At 33.8% G+C, this 22,793-nt stretch overlaps 1 protein-coding gene across 5 annotated transcripts in view; it reads left to right on the forward strand.

The window, feature by feature from the left end:
- The first annotated feature begins 663 nt into the window (after nt 1–663).
- LOC111064391 overlaps nt 664–22,793 on the forward strand; it is a 125,194-nt gene continuing 103,064 nt past the window's right edge. For 4 of the 5 annotated variants that reach the window (XM_039423282.1, XM_039423285.1, XM_039423286.1 and 1 more), the window contains exon 1: nt 665–890. The gene's annotated coding sequence lies outside the window, so the exon portion shown is untranslated. Of the gene's footprint in view, nt 891–22,793 lie in introns of all 5 variants that reach the window. The other variant, XM_039423288.1, reaches the window with a different exon arrangement.

The following is a 22,793-nucleotide window of genomic DNA, read 5'->3' on the forward strand; positions in this document are numbered from 1 at the left end:
ACTAGTTTCTTATTTTCCAAGATATGTTTCTTGTGATGATCGGATAAATAGGAAAGGATGAATAAATTATCAATTCATATTCAATTCAGAGTAAATCGGGAGGGATGGAAAGTCTCTTGAAGACCATAGGTACCGTAGGTAGTGTAAGAGTAGGTTAGGACTGGTGAATTAGAACTACAGTAGTTTCTTGTTCTCCAATATATTATGTTTCTTTTGATGATTGGGTAGATGTGGAAATATGAATAATTAATTCAAATTCAATTTTATTCAGAGTGTATCGGGAGAGACGAGGGAGATGAGTCAGTTGAAGAGTGAGATCTGAGAAGTTTATGATTGGTTTAGAACAAGTTTCTTGTTTTCAAGAATATATTTCTTGTGATTATTGGGTAAATAGGAGTAGGGGAATGAATGATCAATTCTAATTCAATTCTGAATGAATCGGAAGAGATGGAAATTCTCATGGAAGCTGCTGTAGTTCTTGGATGTTGAAGCGCCGACTAGATTCTCTTGCCACGGTGTTTGAGGGTAGCCTATCCAATCTGTTTCAGGCGCTAGTCTGACCTTTCTTCCCCAACTACAGAACTCGTGACGTCACAAAGTCGAGTTGTGCGCATGCGCACAGTCGAAGAACCCCCTCTAGAGTGTTGCGACGGCGAGATTCCGGTTAGTTGTGTTTGATGAGTGTTGACGTTCAGTTCCCTGTGTTGCTGCTGTAAGTGTGTTGTCGAATACGAGTGAAACTGAGTGTGTGTGTGTGTGTGTGCACGGCCAGCCCAGTGTTGAACGTTCTTCCTCCTTGTCGAGAGTGAATGTACGCGTTCCTATCTGTGGACTGCCACTGTCTATTTTGATACTCTGTTGGACTTTCGCACCAATCTTTCTCATCGGGGGTAAGTTGACGTTTAGATATTCCCAATTCTCATCTAAATCACATTGTAAGGAGAATAGAATTCGGTACTTCAACAACTTTAGCCTTCTTTGTTGTTTGAGATTGAGAAAATGAAGCATGTTAGTGGATCTCCCTAAAGTTTTCCAACTAGTCCCTCGGTTTTCAACCGCATCATAAAATTCATTCATTCTCCGTGTTTTGAAGTTCTTTGTTGTTGTCAATTTGAATCCAATAACAATCATTCCTCAATACTTTTTATCCAGTTTATCTAGCCACCTGTCTTGCTGTGCTATTTGCCAATGCATCCACCCATTTTTATTACTTAATTCAACATGGTGCTTAACTAATCTCACCCACCCTCCTGCCCAGCATGTCTGTTTTCAAGGTCACCACACTTCAAGAGTGTACGTGTAGTATCTCTGCGTGCATGTACAATACCGTACTACAATGCAACACACGTTCCTTCCCTCTTGCCTGTATCATTCTCGCATTCTGTATAGATATCTCCATCTCGTGCCGCGGCTCTGATATTTTTCAGGCGCCTGATACCTCAAGCACAACAAAACTTTTCAGATTCAGTAACGCGTTCGATGATAAAAGCAGTATTTTGACCAACGAAACGTAATACAATATTTTCGAGCGCAGTGAAGCTGTTCATGATTTCAACGCCGTTCTGTTTTTTAGCTTTTGTTGAAACAGATTCACCTGTTGCGATGTGGTTGCAAATAATAATTTATTGATAATTCAGTAGAATTTTAGGTTAGGTTGAGATTGTGATTTTTAAACGCTTGTAATTATTTTTCAATATAGCCTACATTGCAAAGATATGTTAAAGATTTTCATTTCATGTTTAGCAGTAATTCATCATTTTAGAATATACACTGCATATTGCAAGAATGTGTTGAGGTTTTCATTTTAAGTTTATTAATGATTCATGAACATCGATAACTGAGTAAGCTGTAAGGATAGTTATGCTGGCACTTCAATCTCCATGACTCTTGGAATTTTTCAAGTGTAATAACTGTTTTGTAACACAAGGATGGAAACCTCAGCCCGTTTATGCAACTAACACCTCTTGGGTGAGCCTCATTTATCTTTATTATAGTCACATCTAATCAAACTAATGACAATCATCATTTTACCTTTAAATATGTTAATTTCTCCTTATTATACATGGATAATTAAATAAAACGGGGGCGTAGCCAAGCATTTTTTCTAGAGGGGGAAATGACTACTAGAGATCCAAGGTGGATGGATAAATTTGGAGGAAACCCATGGATCATTTTTTCTTAATTTATGTCTTGAAGACTCCAGTTTTGTAGAGATGGATTGTAAGATAGAAATACTGTATTATAAATTAATTTGATAGGAAATTCTGTATATGATCACTTTTGACAATTAAGGTTTGAGAAATATTGTTTATTCACTATCCGATTTGTTGTCCAGCATTCAATTTGGAATGTTTGAATGGGGTTGTTGGATGTCTTAGTCGGACTAGTTGCATCAACTACAGTTCGGACATTCGACATCCCAAAGTCAGCCGCCTAGTCAGAGTCCAGTTGGAACATAGTAGGGATGTTGGACCGACCAACTCGTCCTACTAATTAGTTCAATCAGTCGGAGCGTGAATGGTGTAAGGTCCAACTTGGTCCGACACTGTTGTACCACTACTCGAATAGTGAATGATCTGATTTAGTTAAAAAAGTATTGTTTGATGCTAGGTACTTTTTTTTAAATGTGTGCATCATACTTAGTACGATTATCATAAACTTTATTCTTTCAATTTCCTATGAGGAGGAAGGGATGAATAATTGGTTTGAGATTTTGGACACATTTCAAATTTTGTCTGACTACGCCATTATTATTCTTTTCGGCACCCATTTCTTCCTCTGATTGTTTCATTTTGAAAGTTGGATAATCTACATAACTAATCGACTGCCTTGCAACTTTACAAATCTACTGATAGACTTACTTGACATATTTGCTACTATGATATAATCACTAATTGCTAATCGTTATTTATAAAATGTAATCCTTTGTTTTGTTAAGTTCTGTTAGAGAAAGTAATTCCTGTAATGGAATTATTTTGGATTTGAATTTTTCAGAATCTCAAACTATTCTTATCTGTGACTCCATCAGAATTGTTTTTTTTAAATTATTTTACAATTCAATGGTATTTTTGAACCAAATAAAGTTATAGTCCAGGCAATGAATGCTCAAAGGGTATAGAGGGAAAAGCTGAGAAGACAATTTTTACTAGTCCACAATTGCTATGTCCACCTACTAACTTTTAGTCCAAATCAAGCTGCAAAGTCAAAAATTGTGTCACACTCACCCCATTCAAATGTCATTGTCAAACGATCAATTGTTGCAGCAATGAAAATTTCACCCCCTACATTTCCTTGACTGGACTATTATTTTTACAGTGTAAATTTAAAAAGAAAATTATGTAATTTTTCTGAGTTAGGAAGATCATCTGTGTGACACTGAAATCTTGATTCTCTAATAACATAATAATAAATCATAATATGAAATTGGTAGCTATCTAGATATATTTCAATATTAATTCAGATCGTATAATTACATAACAATAAATTATAATAATATCCGATATATGAAATATATATTTAGGTCTATCAAGATATTGATTTGGAATGCAGCACGGTACAGAAGTGAAGAATGCAGAAGAAATACCTGTAAAAATACCTTTTTTTATTCTTTATTCATCCATACAATAAGTACATAATCGAAATGATAGGGAGTAGTAAATTAAGGTATCCTTGTACTATTCCTCTCCCAAATTCAGATAAGGTTTCACTTAGTCCGAAATAGGTTAGTATTTATTTTTGGTATATCCATTAAATAATAAGGAAGGATAAGTCTGAATAACGCCCACTTGGGTGGTTACTCCCTCCAATTCGGGATCATTGAAACTACACTTTCCCCAATAAATTCCAATCATTAAATCAGATTCAGAATCAACTGAAACCTTGCCTATCAATGCCAGAAACTCTCATTATTAGTTCAACTAAACACTATAATAATATGATAGTAATATCATAATATTTATTCTATTCTACTGTGCAGTTTTCTTTCGTCTTATTAAATCTCGAATTCATTCTTTCAAGCTTAATTATGTCACATTCTATATTAAATATAATATTAATGTTACTAATGATAAATTCAGGTTCTAATACTAAAGCTTTTCTTTGGAAAACGTAGATAGTCTTTATACCGTACCCAGAAACATTTTTGTTCTCTTCCAACCAAGTAACCAGCTCCAGGTTCTCCATCGAACTCAGTCGAGAAACATATGTATCTCTTTACTATCGAGTCAATATTACTGCACTATAATAGGCACTACATCTATAGAATGGAATTAATGCAATCAACCTTCCGCATTTTTAGGACAAATTGCGTCATGGAAGTGGATTAAGCCTATCTGGCAGTTTTCTTTGGCCAAAACAATAGCGCGTTCTGTAATCAATACTTCCGTACGATAGCCTTAGTCGAATAGTGTGGCCCTCCTCTTGACTCGGCGTACTAGTCAAGCCTTCTTGTATCATGAGAACGTGACAAACGTCCATTCATAATTCCATATGTTCCGTCCTTAGGATGCCCTTATAAAATCAAGAAGTTCTTATGATGGAATCAAGAAGCTTTAATAATTGAATCAAGGATCTCTTATACAGTAAGGAATCAAAAAGCTTCAATAATGGAATAATATATTTTTATGGAATTCAGAAGCCTTTATCATGGAATCGAGAAACTCTTATAATGGAATCAAGAAATGTAAATTGAATTGAAAACTTGAATTTGAAAATTGTGTAGAAACTGAGAAGAAGGCTGGGAAAAGATTTGAGTTTAATAATGTATTAGGTCCTTATTATAATATCAGAACTTGTTATCTACTTGTACTACTACTACAACTTGTTATCAGTACTTGTTATCTACTTACTTTTTACTTGCTTGCTACTTGTTGTCTATTATTTTATTTTCACGGCTTTTCAAGTTTTATTTTTTTGTTAGCCCTATTTCAAAGTGGGATTATAGTAATATGTTTCTATTTAGTTCCTACTGAATTGTTGAATCTTCCAGCTTCCTTCCCATCTTTTGAGGATTCATGTTGGCAGATTCCTTCAACAATTCAATTTGTTGAATTGAAAGTTTTACAGTGGAGTTGAGAATAGATTTGAGTTCAACATTGAGCTCAACTCCCTAGATCAATCAAAATAAATTATGTGCCTTCAAATTTTAAACTACACATCAACTATTGAATAATCACCATTGTAACCAAATAAGAATAGGAACTAAGTGAAACATCACATTTCTATTCTTTCTAGAATCTATGTGTAGATTATTTCATATTTTCCCTTGCTCCACTTGTATGTGTCTGCTTTAATTGTGACCTTGATATCTTTTCATAGATAGTACTAATCTCTTGGCAATTATTTTTGACAAATATATATTGTTTTTCTTTTACTTATGACTCATGAATTTTTTATAATCTTAAATCTCTAACGATTCATCAAAATTTAGAAAAACGTTCAATCCACTTAACTTTTTCAGACCACAGTAGAACATCTACTATACAGATATTCACATCGCACATTTCATCGTTTCTAAAAGCAAAATAGAACGCATATTTTATTATACCTTCTCATCCAATAACAGACCTCTCAATCTCATTAGTATGACTCATATTTAATTATCAATACTTCATTGAATGATACTTACTGAATTTACATTTTCCTAGCCAACCAATTTCATTCTCAGTAATGTATTTTAGCCTGTTAATATTATTTTATTCACGGCTTTTCAAGTTTTAATTATTTGTTAGCCCTATTTCGAAGTGGGATTATAGTAATATGTTTTTATTTAGTTCCTACTGAATTGTTAATCGTACCAATGATTTTGATTTTTGGACAAGAAATCAGTGTGTTATAACTGACTACGGTGGAAATGCTTTATCTACAGGAAACGTTCAGTTTGATCATACCTTCAACGAGAAAATGCTGTTACTATTTATTTCAGGTTTTCCTTGAATTGAATCTGATTGATGACAGTTTCCTTGTAGTGGAGAATTCTACCTGACTCCAGTTTTCTTTAATAATAGATGGAGAGAAATAAATCTCTTGAAATTTATGCTAAAAATATCCTAAGAAATTTTTGTTCGAAATCATACTGTCATCATTCAATACTTACATTACTTACAAAAAAATTACATTCGGTTTTAATAATAAATTATTATAGTTATTCATTTCAATGAAAATGATAGCACATGAAATAGAATGGAATGGTTACCAAACGTTCGATCAATTCTATTTTGAGGAAAAGAAAGTAGACTGTGGATGGTTGGTGACACTTCCTTTCTGAGAGAAGTCTTGATTACGAGTTCAACAATAACAAACTACAGTGTGCCGTCCAAAGTTAATGTACCTTCACATAGTCACTTGAAATTATACTCCAACTGTAAAGAGAAGTTGAATTCTGTATTCTTCGATCCAAACATTCACGTTAGGAGTTGGGTAACCTACTTGTAAATTGACATTGACACTTGAATACAGTACAGTATTTTTGTTTCAAGCTAGAAAATTAATGTACTAGTGAATGAAGTTAATCATTATCTAACATGGTTTGGTAAGACAGATTCCATGGAATCTGGATTCCATTTTTACTTTCATTAATATAATTTTCCTGTATTTCAACAATCCAAGGAAATGAGTATTTAATAGGCCTACACAAAAGTCTCGATAACTTGGTCTATTCCATAGTTGGAATTTCTCGACTCCAACTAGCCCCGTTGGATATCCCCGTTAATATTTTCGCTTGAGTACATTGGTCTTTCCTATTTAAATGGAATCTCGATTACATCAAATTTCTCAATGACTCGACGTTGTTTTGGTCTGCAATAGATCGAGTGTATGGGAATCGACAGCATTGAGTAAGTAAATTGCATATCATTTCGAAATACGTTCAATATTATTGACCAGCTATGAATTATGTGTGTTTAATCCAATTGAAAAATGATGCATTTGCAGTGGAATAAATATCATCCAGAGAAATGACTAGGCTTTTATCAAGGGACAGCAGAAGATCTACTCTAATAATTGGCATTGTAGACTTTTAAAACTATTAGTCCATGTCTATGCATATTTCAACTATACTTAATCTATACATAATCAACATAATACAGTGGAACATCTATATAGTACATCTCAAGGGACCGCTCTAGAAATGTACTATTACGAGGTCTATACTATATCAAGGTTTCACTGTATATCTGTGGTCGTTTCAAAGCTGCAGAAAAAATGTACTATAACGGGCTGTACTATATCGATGTTCTACTGTACATATTATTATAATCTTATATTGTTCTAACTTTAATAAATTCAACTATTTTAACTATTTTTTTCTCAGAAGAGTGCCTATGTCACACAACTCACAACAGTATTATTGATTGAATACGTTCTATACATTCTATATTGTTGTCAACATTGACATTTAAACGTTTATTTTACACAGGTAATGTTGTAACATATTAATATATGACGTAGGCCTATTGCACATTTATCCTCAAAATACAACGTTTTTTCCGAAGTGAAAATAATTTCCATTCGTTTCATTATATGGTGTTGGTGGTACTCGAGTGTTGCATTTTAGGGTTATAGGTCAAATTTGTAAATATAATATAACTAGCGATCCCCTGGGTTGAACAACTCACTCATGAACTGTTGTATTGATCTCTGAAATCTGCAACTTGTAATCATACAGAGTTGGTGAGAATTATTATGCAAACAGCTAAATATCTCTTTTAAAAGAGTATTATGACATTAAGTTCCATGGTGATCCTATTCCAATTGAAAAAAAACTTTTTGTCGCTTCAAAACTTATGTCTGCCATCCTGTATCCGTCTTATGGATCCAACTTCTTTTCGAATCCAGCTTCATTTTGAATGCAACTTTTTTTTTCAAGGGAACATGGTCATGTGATACATGATTTTGATACAGAATTTCAAAAGAATATTAATTGCGATACCCGCACATCGATATCTCAAAATGTTTCAATAATCTCAACATGTAAAGATACTAATAAATGATACAAAAATGAAATAAATGAATAACTACATTGGATAATCAATAGTAGCTTCTACTCACAAATTTAACACTTGGAATAAAAATTTTCATAGTAAAATTTGTCAACGTCATAGCAACTTCTATCACATAATATTATTAATTACACGTATGTTACAGACAGACAATAGACAGGCAGACAGACGTTAACGGAAGCCAGTAAATAATTATAGAACTTATAAATTGAATAATATGTTGTGTATTATTCAGCTGAAATCATGTGTCGGCGTATAAAGTCTGTCAGTATGTGTGATAACTCCCAAATAGCATCAGCTTTTCTAAATGAATGGGAAAATGACAGAAATAGCATGCAATTAATTCCAGCTGAGTAAATGATAAATAGAAACAATTTTTTTTTATGCACTTTCAATTTTTTATATCCTGGAAAAGGACGGAGGAGTAAGTCAATTATTATGTTGTCCAACGAACTTGACCTGTTGAAAGATACGTAGAATACGTGTTCAAAATTTGAAGCTGATTGATCAATTCTCTCCGAAGTTATTGTAGAACCTACAAATAGACGGACAACTACTTTGGCCTACAGTAAGGCAAAAGTGAGAACCCGCTAACGCTCGTTCAAAAACAGTAGCGGTAGATTCCTTTCAACATTTCATCGATTATCGACAAAATTAAATGCAAAACTATGTTTTCAATTTCTGTTCTCCTTTAAAAATGCCAATACGTTATAAACATTCCACATATTATTCAAGATCATCCATGATTTGTGTAATCCGTGTTCCAAGTATTTGTTGAACAATCGTTTAAAAAAACGAGTCACTAAGGATATCAATGTGTGGAGTATAAGTTTCTCAATATCCTTCAATGACATGAGTACCTGGTGGGTATTCATTCCTCAGTAACTGTGTTATTTCCAATCCGAATCAAGCACACAAAATTTATACTTGATCTATTACTAAAATCTATACTTAGCCTATTACTCATCTTCAATTATACAAAATATCATAGCCATATCTATAGATAAGAATTAAAGCCAACTAGAGAATGCTAGATTCCATACAAAACTGGTTTATCAAAATTTGGTTTTATGTTTGATGACTACCTCTATGCTCCAATCATTTACTAGAATATTATCATCAGCCAAAGGCTTGAAAAGTCTATAAACTTGAATTTCAAATTTCAATGTACATTTCTCAAGCTCCCAGGACGTTAACAAGAGTTTCAGGATTAAGAAAGATTGAACAATTGATTAAATGAAAGGTTACAGGATTCTGCTCCTCTTGCTGTTTGATTGTATTTCCAACTGCAATTACTGTATTGTTAGACTGTACACGTACTGCAAGTGACGATGTGAAAGTAAATTAACTGAAGAACTGTATTAAAAGCGAATTATTATTCACTGTAGAAGATGAGGCTATGGTCAGTTTAGGCATGAGCGCATGAGGTATTGTAATGGTCAGTATAGGCTAATTTTGTAGTTTCTTGAGATATATGAGAAATGAAGACTATAATATATAGTATTTCGAAAGAATTATTCACGAACCACCTTTTGGAGAGGACACATTATACATTTTCGTAAAATTATACATTTTCAAGTGAAATCAAGATACGTACTTTATCTTGGAAAGGGCGAAAATTCATATCACGGTAAATATTGGCAATGCTCTTCTTGAAGAGACTGAATTGGCAATATTATTTCTCCTTTGTATTACTTTGATTTTCGTGAATTTTCACATTTCCAGTTAACAATTCAAATGAATAATTTTACTCCTTTGGTTTTCTAAAATTGATCAAGTACCTAGGTAGTTCTTCAACCACAATTTATTATTGCTGAGAATGATGTCCACTTGTGCGTGATTAATGAGAGTGTATATAAATACTGATTGGTTGTTTATTTGTTTACATTTCATAATACACAATCCGTTATCTAACTGCTCACATCAATTTTATTGGTTGAGGGAAAAAATCCATCAGCAGACTAATCAAGAATACTTTTCACGGCCGCCCAAACTTGATTCGCCGCAGAACATAATGGTAAATTTATGATATGGCATGGAGAATTGACGGAATAGATAAGCTTTCAAAAACCCATCCCAAAGAACATTTACAGATTATGCAAGATTATGTTCTGAGATGAAAGGAGTGAGAACCATTAGGGTGAGAACATAGTGAAGTGGCGATGGTAGCTTGAAGCATCATTCAATGATGGCGCACATAGTGGAGCTGAATGTTAAATACATGAATTATTTTCAACGCTCTCAAGCGTGAAGCTACCTTCCCGCTCCACAATGTTTTCACCTTTGTTAGCGTTATAACTTATTGCAAAATTTGATAGTCGGTAATATTTCCTTGAAAAAAAGAGGTTTACCTTAAAATCACAAAATTTTGTTCTAGTAGATTGAGGGCTGCTTCTTCAAAATTTCCAGCTTATTCCTCTTCAAGTTCATAGATTAATTTAGTATTCACCGCCAACCGTACAGTATACTCTTTACAGTGCAGTGGAATTTGTAGAAAACCTTCCACAATATGCAATCCGTATGCCATAGAGTGGATCCAAAATCCAATGCTACTGCAGCGCTCCTAGTGGAAGGATAGTGAAGCTGTGAGTCAAACTGCGTGCTTTCCTGCTGTAGCTGTAGTTACAGCTTGAGGCATAGAATAAAACAATCGTATAAGTTTTCTCTGCTTTAGGTTCAAGTTTAAGTGTGTTTTCAGTTCACAATTTTATGAGTTTTTCATTTCATTCTTGATACAAACAATAATTTAAACTTGTATCCTCCTAGTTTGAGTTTGTTTGTTTTGCGTTTTTATAATGTCTGGAATAGTTATGAAGACTGGAGATTAGTATGTATCAACAAAATGTAAGTACAGTTTGGAATGAGTATTAAAAATAGTGTATTTTTATTGTATTAATATTACAATTATTAACATCGGTAATGTTTCCAGAACTATGACAAAAAGGGAGCAATCAATTTTTGTCCACTGTATTGAATCTATTTCTATTATTATTGGATATATATTTAAGAATATGAGATTACATTCCTTTCAATTGTTTTATGTGTTGATATTATTGTATGTAAATATGTTTGAATAGCTTATGCTTGTGAACTACAGCTGTAGAAAGTCAACTACTTCTTTCTTCTATATTGTACCTATTGTTGTATTGACTCCTCCTCTAAACACGGACTTAGAGGAGTTCCATATTAGAGGAGTAATTTTCAGTTTCAGGGGAATATATCGTGAAATGTACTTTCTGGAAATAAAAGGAATTTGAATTATTGTATTTCATCAGCATTATCATGAATAATTACTGACCTCCAATAAGAATACAAGGTTGAAGCCCTCTTTACTTATAAATAGTACCTTGGTTCTATTTGTTTTTTTAGTTTTGATAGTATAGAGGGTGAGCTTATTATAGTGGAACAATTAGCATAACAATGTCGCACAAGTGAACTCAGTTTTTTCAGAAGCAAATGCATGTGGCAAATATTTCAATCTAAAAGGAAATCTTTTTATATTTTAAAATTGTCGATTGAGGGTATTTTATAGATGAATAATACTCTTACAATGTATTATAGATTAATAGAAGTTTCACACCATCCTCCGCTTTTGCAAAGAGATTGCAACTAGATATCAGGCTCTACTGAAATAAGGTAATTTCATATGAAAGTATAGGGAAGAAATTTCGGTATTCAAATTATGGCTTAAACTCGTAGTTCTATTGAGCTCTTCAAGTGAATTTTAATCCAAAAACGGTTGGAGACTGGAGAATGACAAACCAAAAGCGACCAACCTGATACTAGAATAGTTTGGATTGGTTCCTGCTGATAGGCAATCATTGTTGATATTCTTAGCTATGTTCGTTCCTGAGAATATTTAATATATATGACTCTTGAGTCTTGAGTAGGTTGCTCAATAAAGTTGAGCAGGTTGAGCAATAAATCACTATCCGATTTGTTGTCGAACTTGAGGTCCAACATTCAATGTTGGAGTCAACGTCGGACCTTTAATGGGGTTGTTGATGTTGGGTTGAATGTTGGATGTCTATCCGGACGAGTTGGATCGATTGGAGGTCCAACACATTCGACATCCCAAGGTCAGGTGCCTAGTCAGAGTCGAGTTGGAACGTTAGTGGGAATGCTGGACTAACTCGTGGACAACCAGTCGGAGCGTGAGTGGTGAAAGATCCGACTAGTGGTCGGACCAACATTGCTGGACCACCAGTCGGATAGTGAATAGCCACCTTATTCGTGCCTTCAATATGACCACTTCGCCTAACCTCAAGGGAGTACCTCAGATTTGCGAGATCTCCGATATGCGAGTGCCTATTCCAGACAAACTGAAACAAGTGGAACGTTGTGCCGTTCAGTTTGCACATTCTCACAGCATCGTATTTACTTTGCAGTCTGATACACAAGGAGAGTAGGCAACTACACCGTTGCAAATTATAATTTTCAATTAGGCTCTGTTTCATTAGGGTTTAAAGGTTAGGAAGCTTAGGTTTTGTCTTCAAATGACAATATGTTAATATTATTAAAAATGTTTTGTTCAGGATAGAGTATCAATCCAGCGATTAATACGTTATCATACGAATACGGTACGTTATAATACGATACTGTATTCACAAAGTAACGGGAACCAGACGAACTGAAATCTCGCTCATCTGAGATCCTCCAGATCAAATGATACTCGCTCATTTGAAGTATCGCACATATGAATGACACCCACCTCAAGTATTGTTTTCTGTATTCCCAAAGACCTTGAAGAGATATAGACCCACAATGCCTATGCCTTCCCAATGATAGCTCTTACTTGAAATTGAGGAGTTTGATGGAAAAATGGCACTAAGAACTTTAGGCCCTTTTTCCGTCAAAGTGCTTTTTGAATTAGCTGCCATTTTTTCTATAAGTCTACAAAATTTCATGCCTCTATGTTTTTTCTGAACGATGCGACAACAATTTTAAGAAGGCAGTGTCAAGCGTTTGAACGTGGTTTCTAGGTTACATAGGCTCTCTACTCCTACATGGTATTTAGGCATGCACGTTTGCAACAAATAATAATAATTGTTGTAAATCGGAGTGTTCGCAAAAATACATGATAAAATTGAGTCAAAAATACGTGAAAATTGTTTACTTAACATTTGGGACTGTTCTTGGTTACAAAAGTTATTCTGACATTGGTGGACCCAATCCATTTCAGTTCCTGAAACCCATTTTGATAGTGTTATTTTGTTTGAAAAAGTAGGTTAATTAGGTTAAAATGTTTGCTTTTTTCTTTAAAAATATTTTTTCCTATTGAAAGTTCATTCCATATCAATAAATAAGAATGAAAAATCCTAGTTGTGATTTACTTCATTTGGAACATTTCCTAAAAAAAATCACTTTGATGGAAGAAAGGCCTCTGTTTGTAATGTTTTTTATTCCATATTGAACAATGTAGGAAGTAATTCTCAGTTATTGTAGCACAATTACTAGACAAATTAAACTTTGAAGTTCCATTTAACTAGAATACCAATTGATACACAAGATAATAGTTTCCTATAAATCACTTTGAAATCTTTGACAGCGTTTTGCTCAAAACATGGTTTTTGCGCATGGGCCCTTCTTTCATCAAACTCCTCAATTGAAGGCCGCCATTGGGTTATTTTAGCACGATATATTATATCTAATGTTTGTAATATTATAGATTACAAAGGCATTGGTATGTAATAATCTTATAGGTTGCCCCCTCAATGGCCGATTTCAATTCCAAGTGCGACAGTAGCGCTGCATGTGAGTCTATGCATCTTTAAGGTCTTTGTGTATTCCAATGAAATGTACTTTTTGAAAAATATTGCTGCAGAGGCTCTTCTGAATAGGAATGGAGACCTGTCTCAAACAGGTTTAGTACCTCGAGATGCAAATACTCAATTGGCATAGCATTTTATTTTGTAATAGTATTTTCCCATGTTGTAAAATTTGTATTGCTTTTATTATGTATTACTAAAATGTTGTAATTTTATATTTCTGCCAATAAAACATTTTCATTTCATTTCAAAGTTAAAGCTAGAATACGTATAATTTGATAAAAAAATAATTTGTCATTTTTGCATCGAAGCTGCAGTTATTAGAATACAAAATTATGTTTCCATTGAAAATGTCCTTTTCTATGACACTTTAGATGTCCCTTTCTATTACATTACAGGACTAGGTTAGTTTTAATATGGCAACTCGTTTATGTATAAGAACTGCTGTGAAAAATGAGCTAAAATCAGATTCAGCTACTTTTAATCCTGACATCCTCAAATGCACTAAAACCGACTTGAATATCCAATGATCGAGCAAGAGAAAAACCCCCTGAGAAACTTCCATCATGAATCACAGGTTGAACACCAGATTGAACACTGTAATTGAATAATTTTGAACAATACATTTTTTCACCAAGTATTTTATTGCTATTTTATCACTTGAGTCTTTTATGAAAAAAAGATTTCAACCTCCTCCTCCTCCTCCTCCTCCTCCTCCTAACCAGACCCCCTACTAATCATAACGAATATCGTGTATCTCAATGTTCAATAGGAAATGGTCAAGTGGAGCTTTCAAACGATTTCCCTCTGAGTGCCGGTTGCACAAAAGCCGGTTAAATTTTAACCGTGATTTATTCCACGAGAACCAATCAGAGAAGCCGTCTTGGCGTTTTTAAAATATTGGTTATCGTAAGGTTAATCACGGTTAAAATTCAACCGGCTTTTGTGCAATCGGGCCTGAGACTGCTAATATGCCGATTGGAATTCACGTCATGATGTCAGTGGAAATGATAGGAACTCATTGTTGCTAATTTTCCTTTCCCACCGCCTTCTATATAGCTGTGATAGAAGTTATCCTGGTAACATCTGATTAAAATATTAAAACATTTTAAAAATATTTTGTATTTGTCAAGAATTTGATTATTTTTATTCAATAATACATTTTTATTATTGAGATATAATTATCAAATTTTTACATAGTCTACAAACAATTCAGCAACGGTGTGGAGTTGGAGAAGAGTGGAAGTAGGTATCTGATTTTTTTGCAGGTATGATGACAGACAAGGATAGCAAACTAATTTCAATCAGATGCTGCTGAATGTATAACGTGAATCTCACTATAGGTGCGAATGTATGAGGAGGCAGGAAATCCAGAATCACTGTTTTGTGCTCAAAACCTTTGAAATTATACTCCAACGTGGTAATCACACTGCTTCGTCATGGAAAACGTTGAAGAAACTATGCTTTTACTGTCAAGTCGTTATCATAGTTGATGGATTAATGGACAAGGTAATCAATAAAAGAAGCAGTCAACAAATTTTATTGGTAATGAATTTCCAATTCCATTCCATGAATGATTTACTTCATTCAATCAGTTGGTTGCTCAATTTTCCAGTTATAAAATGTGTAAAAATTCCTCGATGATAAAGGAATACCACTAACGAATTATAGACTCAAATTTTATTTATTTCTTCCATTGTAGACTTCATTGTAGATGATTCAAATTGTCTTATATGATTCTTATAATCTTATTACGCAAACATTGAGCAACTATTCCGAACTTCCGAACATGAATCATATTCATGTCTGTAGAGCTGATTCACCCCTATTTCTTCGTATTCAACCTGAATCTCTTGAGATTTTTGCCATTACACTATTAAGTTCTCCGTTTACATTTGAGAATAATTTAGATTTCTATAGGACGGCTGGCATAAGAAGCGAAACGAGTTAATATGGAGTATAAATATTCTATAATACTGTCATTATCAGATCGAAATTCGTACTTCCATCTTCATAAATATACTTGTCGACATACTTGGATATATCGCTTCTCACACTTTCAACCATACTCAAATCATAAATTTCTTCAACTCTTTTGGCAAATCATTGCAAATTTTAGGCTCGATTCAATGAAAGGGACTTTGCAATAGGTCAGTCTGGTGCTCCAAAGAAATATAGATTGAGTTTTAATGGGAAGAGTATAATTATGTTTCATTCCTCCCCATTCATACACACAACACTTTACTGGCTTTCAGGACTATTCAACATTTTTACGCTGACTTTTCTTTGTAAATTCACAGAGTATAGTTTCCCTTCCGTCTTTCATAGCTATTAAAACACTAATTTTTCCGAACAAAGCGATACATATCTAGGGTCGTAGAGCGAACGCAGTGTCGAGAATTTTCTAGAAGTGAAAAGCTCTTAGCGAGTATGTAAGCAGGTGATCACATATTCATCCAACACCCCTTTTTATCGTCATCATGTCGACAAAACCCATGTGTTGACGACTCACCCTTCTCCAAGCAATGAAAACTTTTTTGAATAGGTGTTCATCCCTGATTTATATTTCAGGATTGTAATGTGTTATTAGTATGTTACTTCAATGAGCAATGAAATATAATTGACCGAGCGAAGTGAGGTCTAAGATTCAAGTCGATGGTTTTGCATTTCTCTTTATTTATGTTTTTATGTTCTGCATTTACGGCGAAACGCAGCAATAGATTTTCATGAACTTTGACAGGTATGTTCCTTTTTTAATTTCGCGTCGACGTATATACGAGGTTTATGGAAATTTTGCATTTCAAGGATAATATAAAAGGAAAATGAGTCTCCTTCGAACGCCAATATTACCGTAAAAATCAGACTATAGAATTATTCATCATAAATCAGCTGTCGAGTGGATTATGCATTGCATGCAATTCAATATCTCAATGTAACTTATTGAAAGCACAGCTGCTGTATGGACTATTAATTGCATGCAGTGAGACATGCAATAATTGATAACTTGAAGTAGCATAGTATTCTCTCCCGACTTTTCTTTGCTTTCTACTCGGTAAGCTTTTGATGATAGCAGCATAGCTGTTTACATCAAATGATTAGCATTGTCGATACAACAACCCAAACACCCATTAGTCGTTTATACACCGATATCTCGTCGACACGACAGGACAGGACAGAATTTACTCTGATGGACAGTATTAGAGGAGACTGTGGTTATAACTGCTCGAGGTCTACTGTTCACAGAACTACTAGTTGAAAATTATAAATTGAATTATATTTAATTGGGACTGTTATGTACATGTGTATGTTTAGCTCATCGCATTCGTATGCAGGCACAAAGAAAGACGTTGAATTGACAATCTTATTAAGCTGGATTCCCACAAAACAGTGTCAGTGAACAGTGAAAATATAATTCCTATTACTTGTAATGGGATTATTCATACTCGCTTGACCAGCCTGAATGTGAATAGTTTAATTAGAACTTATGGGAGTTGTATTTTCAGTGTCCACTGTCGCTGTTTTGTGGGAATACATTTGGCAATCTCGCAGTATATTTGCTCTTCATTGATTTCTAAACAGCTTTAATGCTACAATAATTACAGCTCTTCTGATTTAAACTAGTTAGCCCTCGGAGAACTCGACCAAAATGCCGCTGATATTATGTCAGCAGTTCAATTGAAAACAGTGGAAAGTCAAGAGGATTAGTTCAAGTTGCATCTTTGTCCTCTTATGAGGATGATCCCCACATAAGCTTTTGGCTTGTGCGTGAGTAATGAGACGGATGATGATGTGATTGCATGCAATTAATAATCCACCTGACAGCTGATTTGTAATGATAAATTACATTTTTTCTTATTCACTTCAATAATGTTATCCTGTTATATCCTCAAAAAAAAAAACGAAGGAATGTGTCAATTTTGTTGACCAACGAACTCGATCTGTATAATGGATTAAAGAATATTATGTGTTGGAAATAATATGAAGTTGATTGATGAAAGCATTCGAAAGTAATCGTCGAACATACAAACAAACCCACAAACGGACGACTCGAGTCTAAAGTCAAAAGTAGGAACTCGCTTCGCTCGTGCAACTAAAACGTCTTCCAGACGGAAACTGATTGCAGTTGAATAAATTAGTTGATTTCACTTGCTATTCACATGGTATCCATTACTGAAAACTGTTAGCTAGGTTTCTAGATGATCCTCCTTTAGCAAGAAAATTGAACAGGATAAGACATCAAGGATGAAGATAATTGATTATGTAGGCTATGTTCTATTTACCAATAAACATATTTTTTACTCTATTCCATGTACTATAGGCTATTATTCAGAAAGAATTCAATGTATCAACTGGGTGTCTAGGAGTAATTGATTTTACTATGAACTCCACCAGTGAATCTCATTGATTATTCAAGGAATCTTTTTTTATTGAAGACAATTGAATGAAATAAGTTTGAATCGGTTTGCATGTTTGCGTACTGCTTCCTTGTTTGTATTATACTATCATCCCAACTTACAGCAGAAGAGGACAGTGAATAATAATATAGGAGAAACGGCTTTGAATGTATGAGACTTGAGACTCTTGTTTCTCTCTCTCTCTCATCTGGGGTGGGGTGAGACCCTATTTTGAGAGATCAGAAGTTCAGAGTGAAAGAGATTGAGCACTTTTTCACAAAGCAAATTCAATTGGAATATATTGTCCAACATCCTGCTATCCTTTGTAGATTATATGGAAGAGAACTACCAGCTAATTCTTTTTCTAGGTCATTGAAGTCTTTTTTCATTATAATGTAATAACTATAAGAAAATTGCTGTTCTCTCCTTTCCTGAGTAAGAAGTTTCTACTCATGCCTCTGTCAAAAAATCTATTAAATATGTTCACATAATATTACTTGAAGGACTTTCTGAAAGTTATCAAATTGATGGAGAATGTGGAAATGCATTTCTAACTCATTAGTGCATAATTGTGGAAATGTATTCTCCACTAAACGTGATGGATTTTATGATTTGAAAATAATCAATTCCTTGAAAATGTTAGTCATATGGTTGAAAAAGCATTCAGAACTAGAATGCATGGCTCCATAGGAAAATAAACAGCATTAATGAAAATCGTTGACCATTGTAATATTTTTGTGAAATTCACTGAAATACGAGATAAGAAACAAATTAGTGAGTTAGTAGTAATCACAATACAGTCAACACTCAATGTGTTATTCTCCTAAGAGGAATGATCATAGAACTTAATTTTTGGTATTAATTACTTTGAAAATAAATTTTGGTAATTCATTAAGTTGAGACAGCTTAATTTGTAGAGTTAAAAAATTGTGTTGTATTCACAGTGCGCCATTTCATCAAACTACTAGGGGGGGGGGCAAAAACCAGGAGGTATGAGGGGAGGGTATGGAATACCCTCAAATGATGGAAGGTCCTAGGGTTTTCCTCATAAATATTACATTCGAAGATGTTATTATATGTTTCCTTTTTTCAGTTTTATACAAATGTGGTTCAAGTATCAATACAATCATTTATATATTATTAGTAGTTATAGATTAAACAATGGAATATTTATTAGAAATATACAGAGAGGCCCAATAGTAGGGATACACTGAGACAGAGCTGTTGAAAATCATGGAAACATATAAATTTTTCTTTAACAATGACAATTTTAACGATTTTATTGTGGATCATATTATTCCAATTGGAATATAACTTCCAGTTAGAAAGCTAAAAAGGCATTGGGCTGTTCCCATTATTCTCACCAACTCTGTACATTTTTTGATTGTATGATTGTGCCCTTTCTTTTGCTTTCACTGTGAAATCATGCAACTTGCTAATTTTCACGTTGCAATCTATGCAATAACTTACTTATTGTGTCCTAATCAATTGTACCCATTTATATTTATGAGCTTCAACTATATCACAGAGAAAAATATATTCTTTATTTCTCCGTAGCCATTTTTTCAAGGCAATTGTTCTACATTGTTGATGATACTAATTATACTACTGCTGTTTAAAAAAAAGTATTAAACCAATATTAGATTCTAAGGATTCGTGTAGATAGACCCGCATTTTCATTATTTATCTGATCCTTGGGGGGAGGCCTAGACAACCCCCCCCCCTAAATGGCGCCCCTGTGTATTCAGCAAGTGTTTTTGCCAATATTCTTATAGTAACAGAGGAATTCTTCACCAAATTGCAATTCTATTCTCAATTGGGTTCGTATGGTTGAATTTCAAGGTTCGATGTAATACTGTTCTAGACATACATCAATAACACGGACGGTTTTATGGGTACCTGAATTCGGAGACAATAAGTCAAGAGCTGTCTTGTATGGGGCTGACAGTGGGAAGTTTGTTTCCAGAGACTGTACAGGCGGCGATTCAAGATCAAGTGATAGCAACAAATGCTTATAGGAGGCATATAATGGGAGACAGAACCATCAGTGACTAATGCAGGATGTGCGACATTGCAGTAGAAAGTATCCAGCATAACGTATATGGTTGCTCAGTGCTAGCCCCAAGAGAGTATATGTTACGCCATAACAATGTGGCAAAAATTGTGCACTTGGAGCTGCAGATCAAGTTTGGGAATATTGCAGAGGTCCCCCCTTACTATAACTATCAGCCTCCTCCTCTGGTTGAGTTCAATCACGTCAAGATCTTCTGGGATGTCCAAATGATTACGGACAGGCGAGTAGTACACAACAAGCCTGACATCCTAGTATTGGATCAGCTGGAAAAGAGGGCTTATATAATTGATATCGCTGTACCTTCGGATGAGAATGCTCAGAAGACCAGAGGTGAGAAACTCAGAAAATACCAGGAGCTATCATTTGAGCTGAAGGAAATGTATGGGCTGGATACAGTGATAATACTTCCAATTGTAATAACAGTCAATGGCCTGATACTCAAGTCAGTTGTGGAAACCTGTCGAAGTATTGACTTGGTAAACGAGGTGCTGAAGAGAATGCAAAAATCTGTCCTTCTTGACACTGCGCGTACATTGTGCGCAAGTTCATAAATAGTCATGAAAAGATGAAATGAATGTTGCATAAAAGTGCCCCTTTTTTGAAAGCAAAAGCGTGCTTATGAATGTAATAATAATAGTCTAGTTATTATTAATAAATTCAGTACATATAGTTAATATAGTACATATTAATGTACTATGATTTTAAATTTATCGATTCAATTTGACTTTTTGTCAATATCTCTTCTTTTGAATGTGTCATACGATTGTAGTAGAAAGAAATCGTCCAATAGAACAGAGTGAGTGCATGGTGTACCCATTCACCTTTACGAACGACGCATTAATGATTAATGAATAAAAAACAATTAGATCTGAAGTCAGGTTGAAAAGTATGAACTGAAACCAGTTTTTGTTAATCAAATGCATTCTATCTTTAAAAATTTGATGGAAATTTGTGGATATGTGTTTTTACAAAAAGCTAAATAGAATAATTATATTAGAAGCGTGTTTCAACTGAAATTCTATCGAAACTCTCCTGATGTTATCACTATGATTCATTGTTGGAAACTATTTTATTAGAAAATGGAACATTGTTGTCAATTGTAAAGTGTGTACTTCCTTTTTCACCTTGGATGTCAAGGTTAGAATTGAAACTAAAATTTCCAATTTGAAACCAGGAATTTCCAAATTGCCTCTCGATCGAATATATTCTAAACTCGACATTTGAATTGCTCTGACTATTTTTAGATGTCTCTTCATTCCCTGTTTTCCATTATTTTTGATTCTAATCAAAATTACGTTTGATGATAATGGAAAATCCAGTTCAATGATCCAGTTGAATTAGCAAATTGAATGATCCAGCAGAACTCACAATTCGTGTAAGCCAGTGCCACACGGTTTTAATCTTCAGTAACTTATATATAAGTTTTTCATCCCCATTAGTGATTAGTATGTTGTTAGTACTATATTAGTATGTGATTAGGGATTAATATTATTCTCAAATATCAAGTTTATTGATTGTTCTGCAAATTGTTACCGTAATATATCCAATATAATTGATTGTGCAATTCATGATATTTATGATTGATCAAATTGAATTAAAGAAATGTTAAATTTTGGTTTAGAAGTAAAAAAATGATTAATGGAATTTGATTTTATGAATTAGAATATTGTCATTAGACAAATTGGAAAAAATAATTTGATTTGAGATCTAGCAAAAAAATAGATATCCTAGCAAATGTGAATGAATTCCAATTGAAGACATTTCCCAGAAATGATTTTGTAATACTAGTAGAAAGAAGTGATTTTCTCAAAGGTGGCTAGCCGGAGATTTTTCCCTGTACTTAATCCATTAGAAAAGTAAGTACATTTCATTCTTTCTATATTCAATTCATGGAGGCAAGTCGATTCAACATGATACATTTGAATGAAGGAATCATAATCGAATGATTGATTACTCTTGAAAGAAGCATTCTGCATTGAATAACAATCTTAGAATAAAAAATAATTTGGTATTTCTATACACTGAAGGTGTAACAGATGAATTGATAAGAAGTAATTAGAGGAATTTTTGGAGGTCAGGGCGAATATCAGTGATTGTTTTGAATGGATCATAAAAATCGAATCAGATGAAGTTTGGTTATTCTATTTAAACAATCCAAATTTCCTACAATTAGAAGTTTATTCCCATCCGATCTAATCGGAAGCCAATCGTCAAAACTGGGAAAGCATTGATGGATTCAATCAGAATTTAATGAATTTTATGAATCTGACTTCAATCAGAAAAGCCTTCATGTATTCAATCAGAGTTCAGTGGATTAATATTGTTTTAATTAGAAGACAATAGACCAAACTCGGAAGTGAAGCATGGATGGATTAGAATCAAGTAAATGGAGCGATGAATCACGTTGTATGATAATGCAAAAAATGAAGGAGTGAACAATATTTGAAAATCCTTGATTCTAAACCTTGATTCAGCAACGTGTTTCCATTATAAATTTGAACAGAATCTCATTCCTAAATATATTTGTTCAGATTATTGAACTAATCAAATATTTATTGGG

The sequence above is a fragment of the Nilaparvata lugens genome, chromosome 3 (genome assembly GCF_014356525.2).
Source record: "Nilaparvata lugens isolate BPH chromosome 3, ASM1435652v1, whole genome shotgun sequence".
NCBI classification, from domain to species: domain Eukaryota; kingdom Metazoa; phylum Arthropoda; class Insecta; order Hemiptera; family Delphacidae; genus Nilaparvata; species Nilaparvata lugens.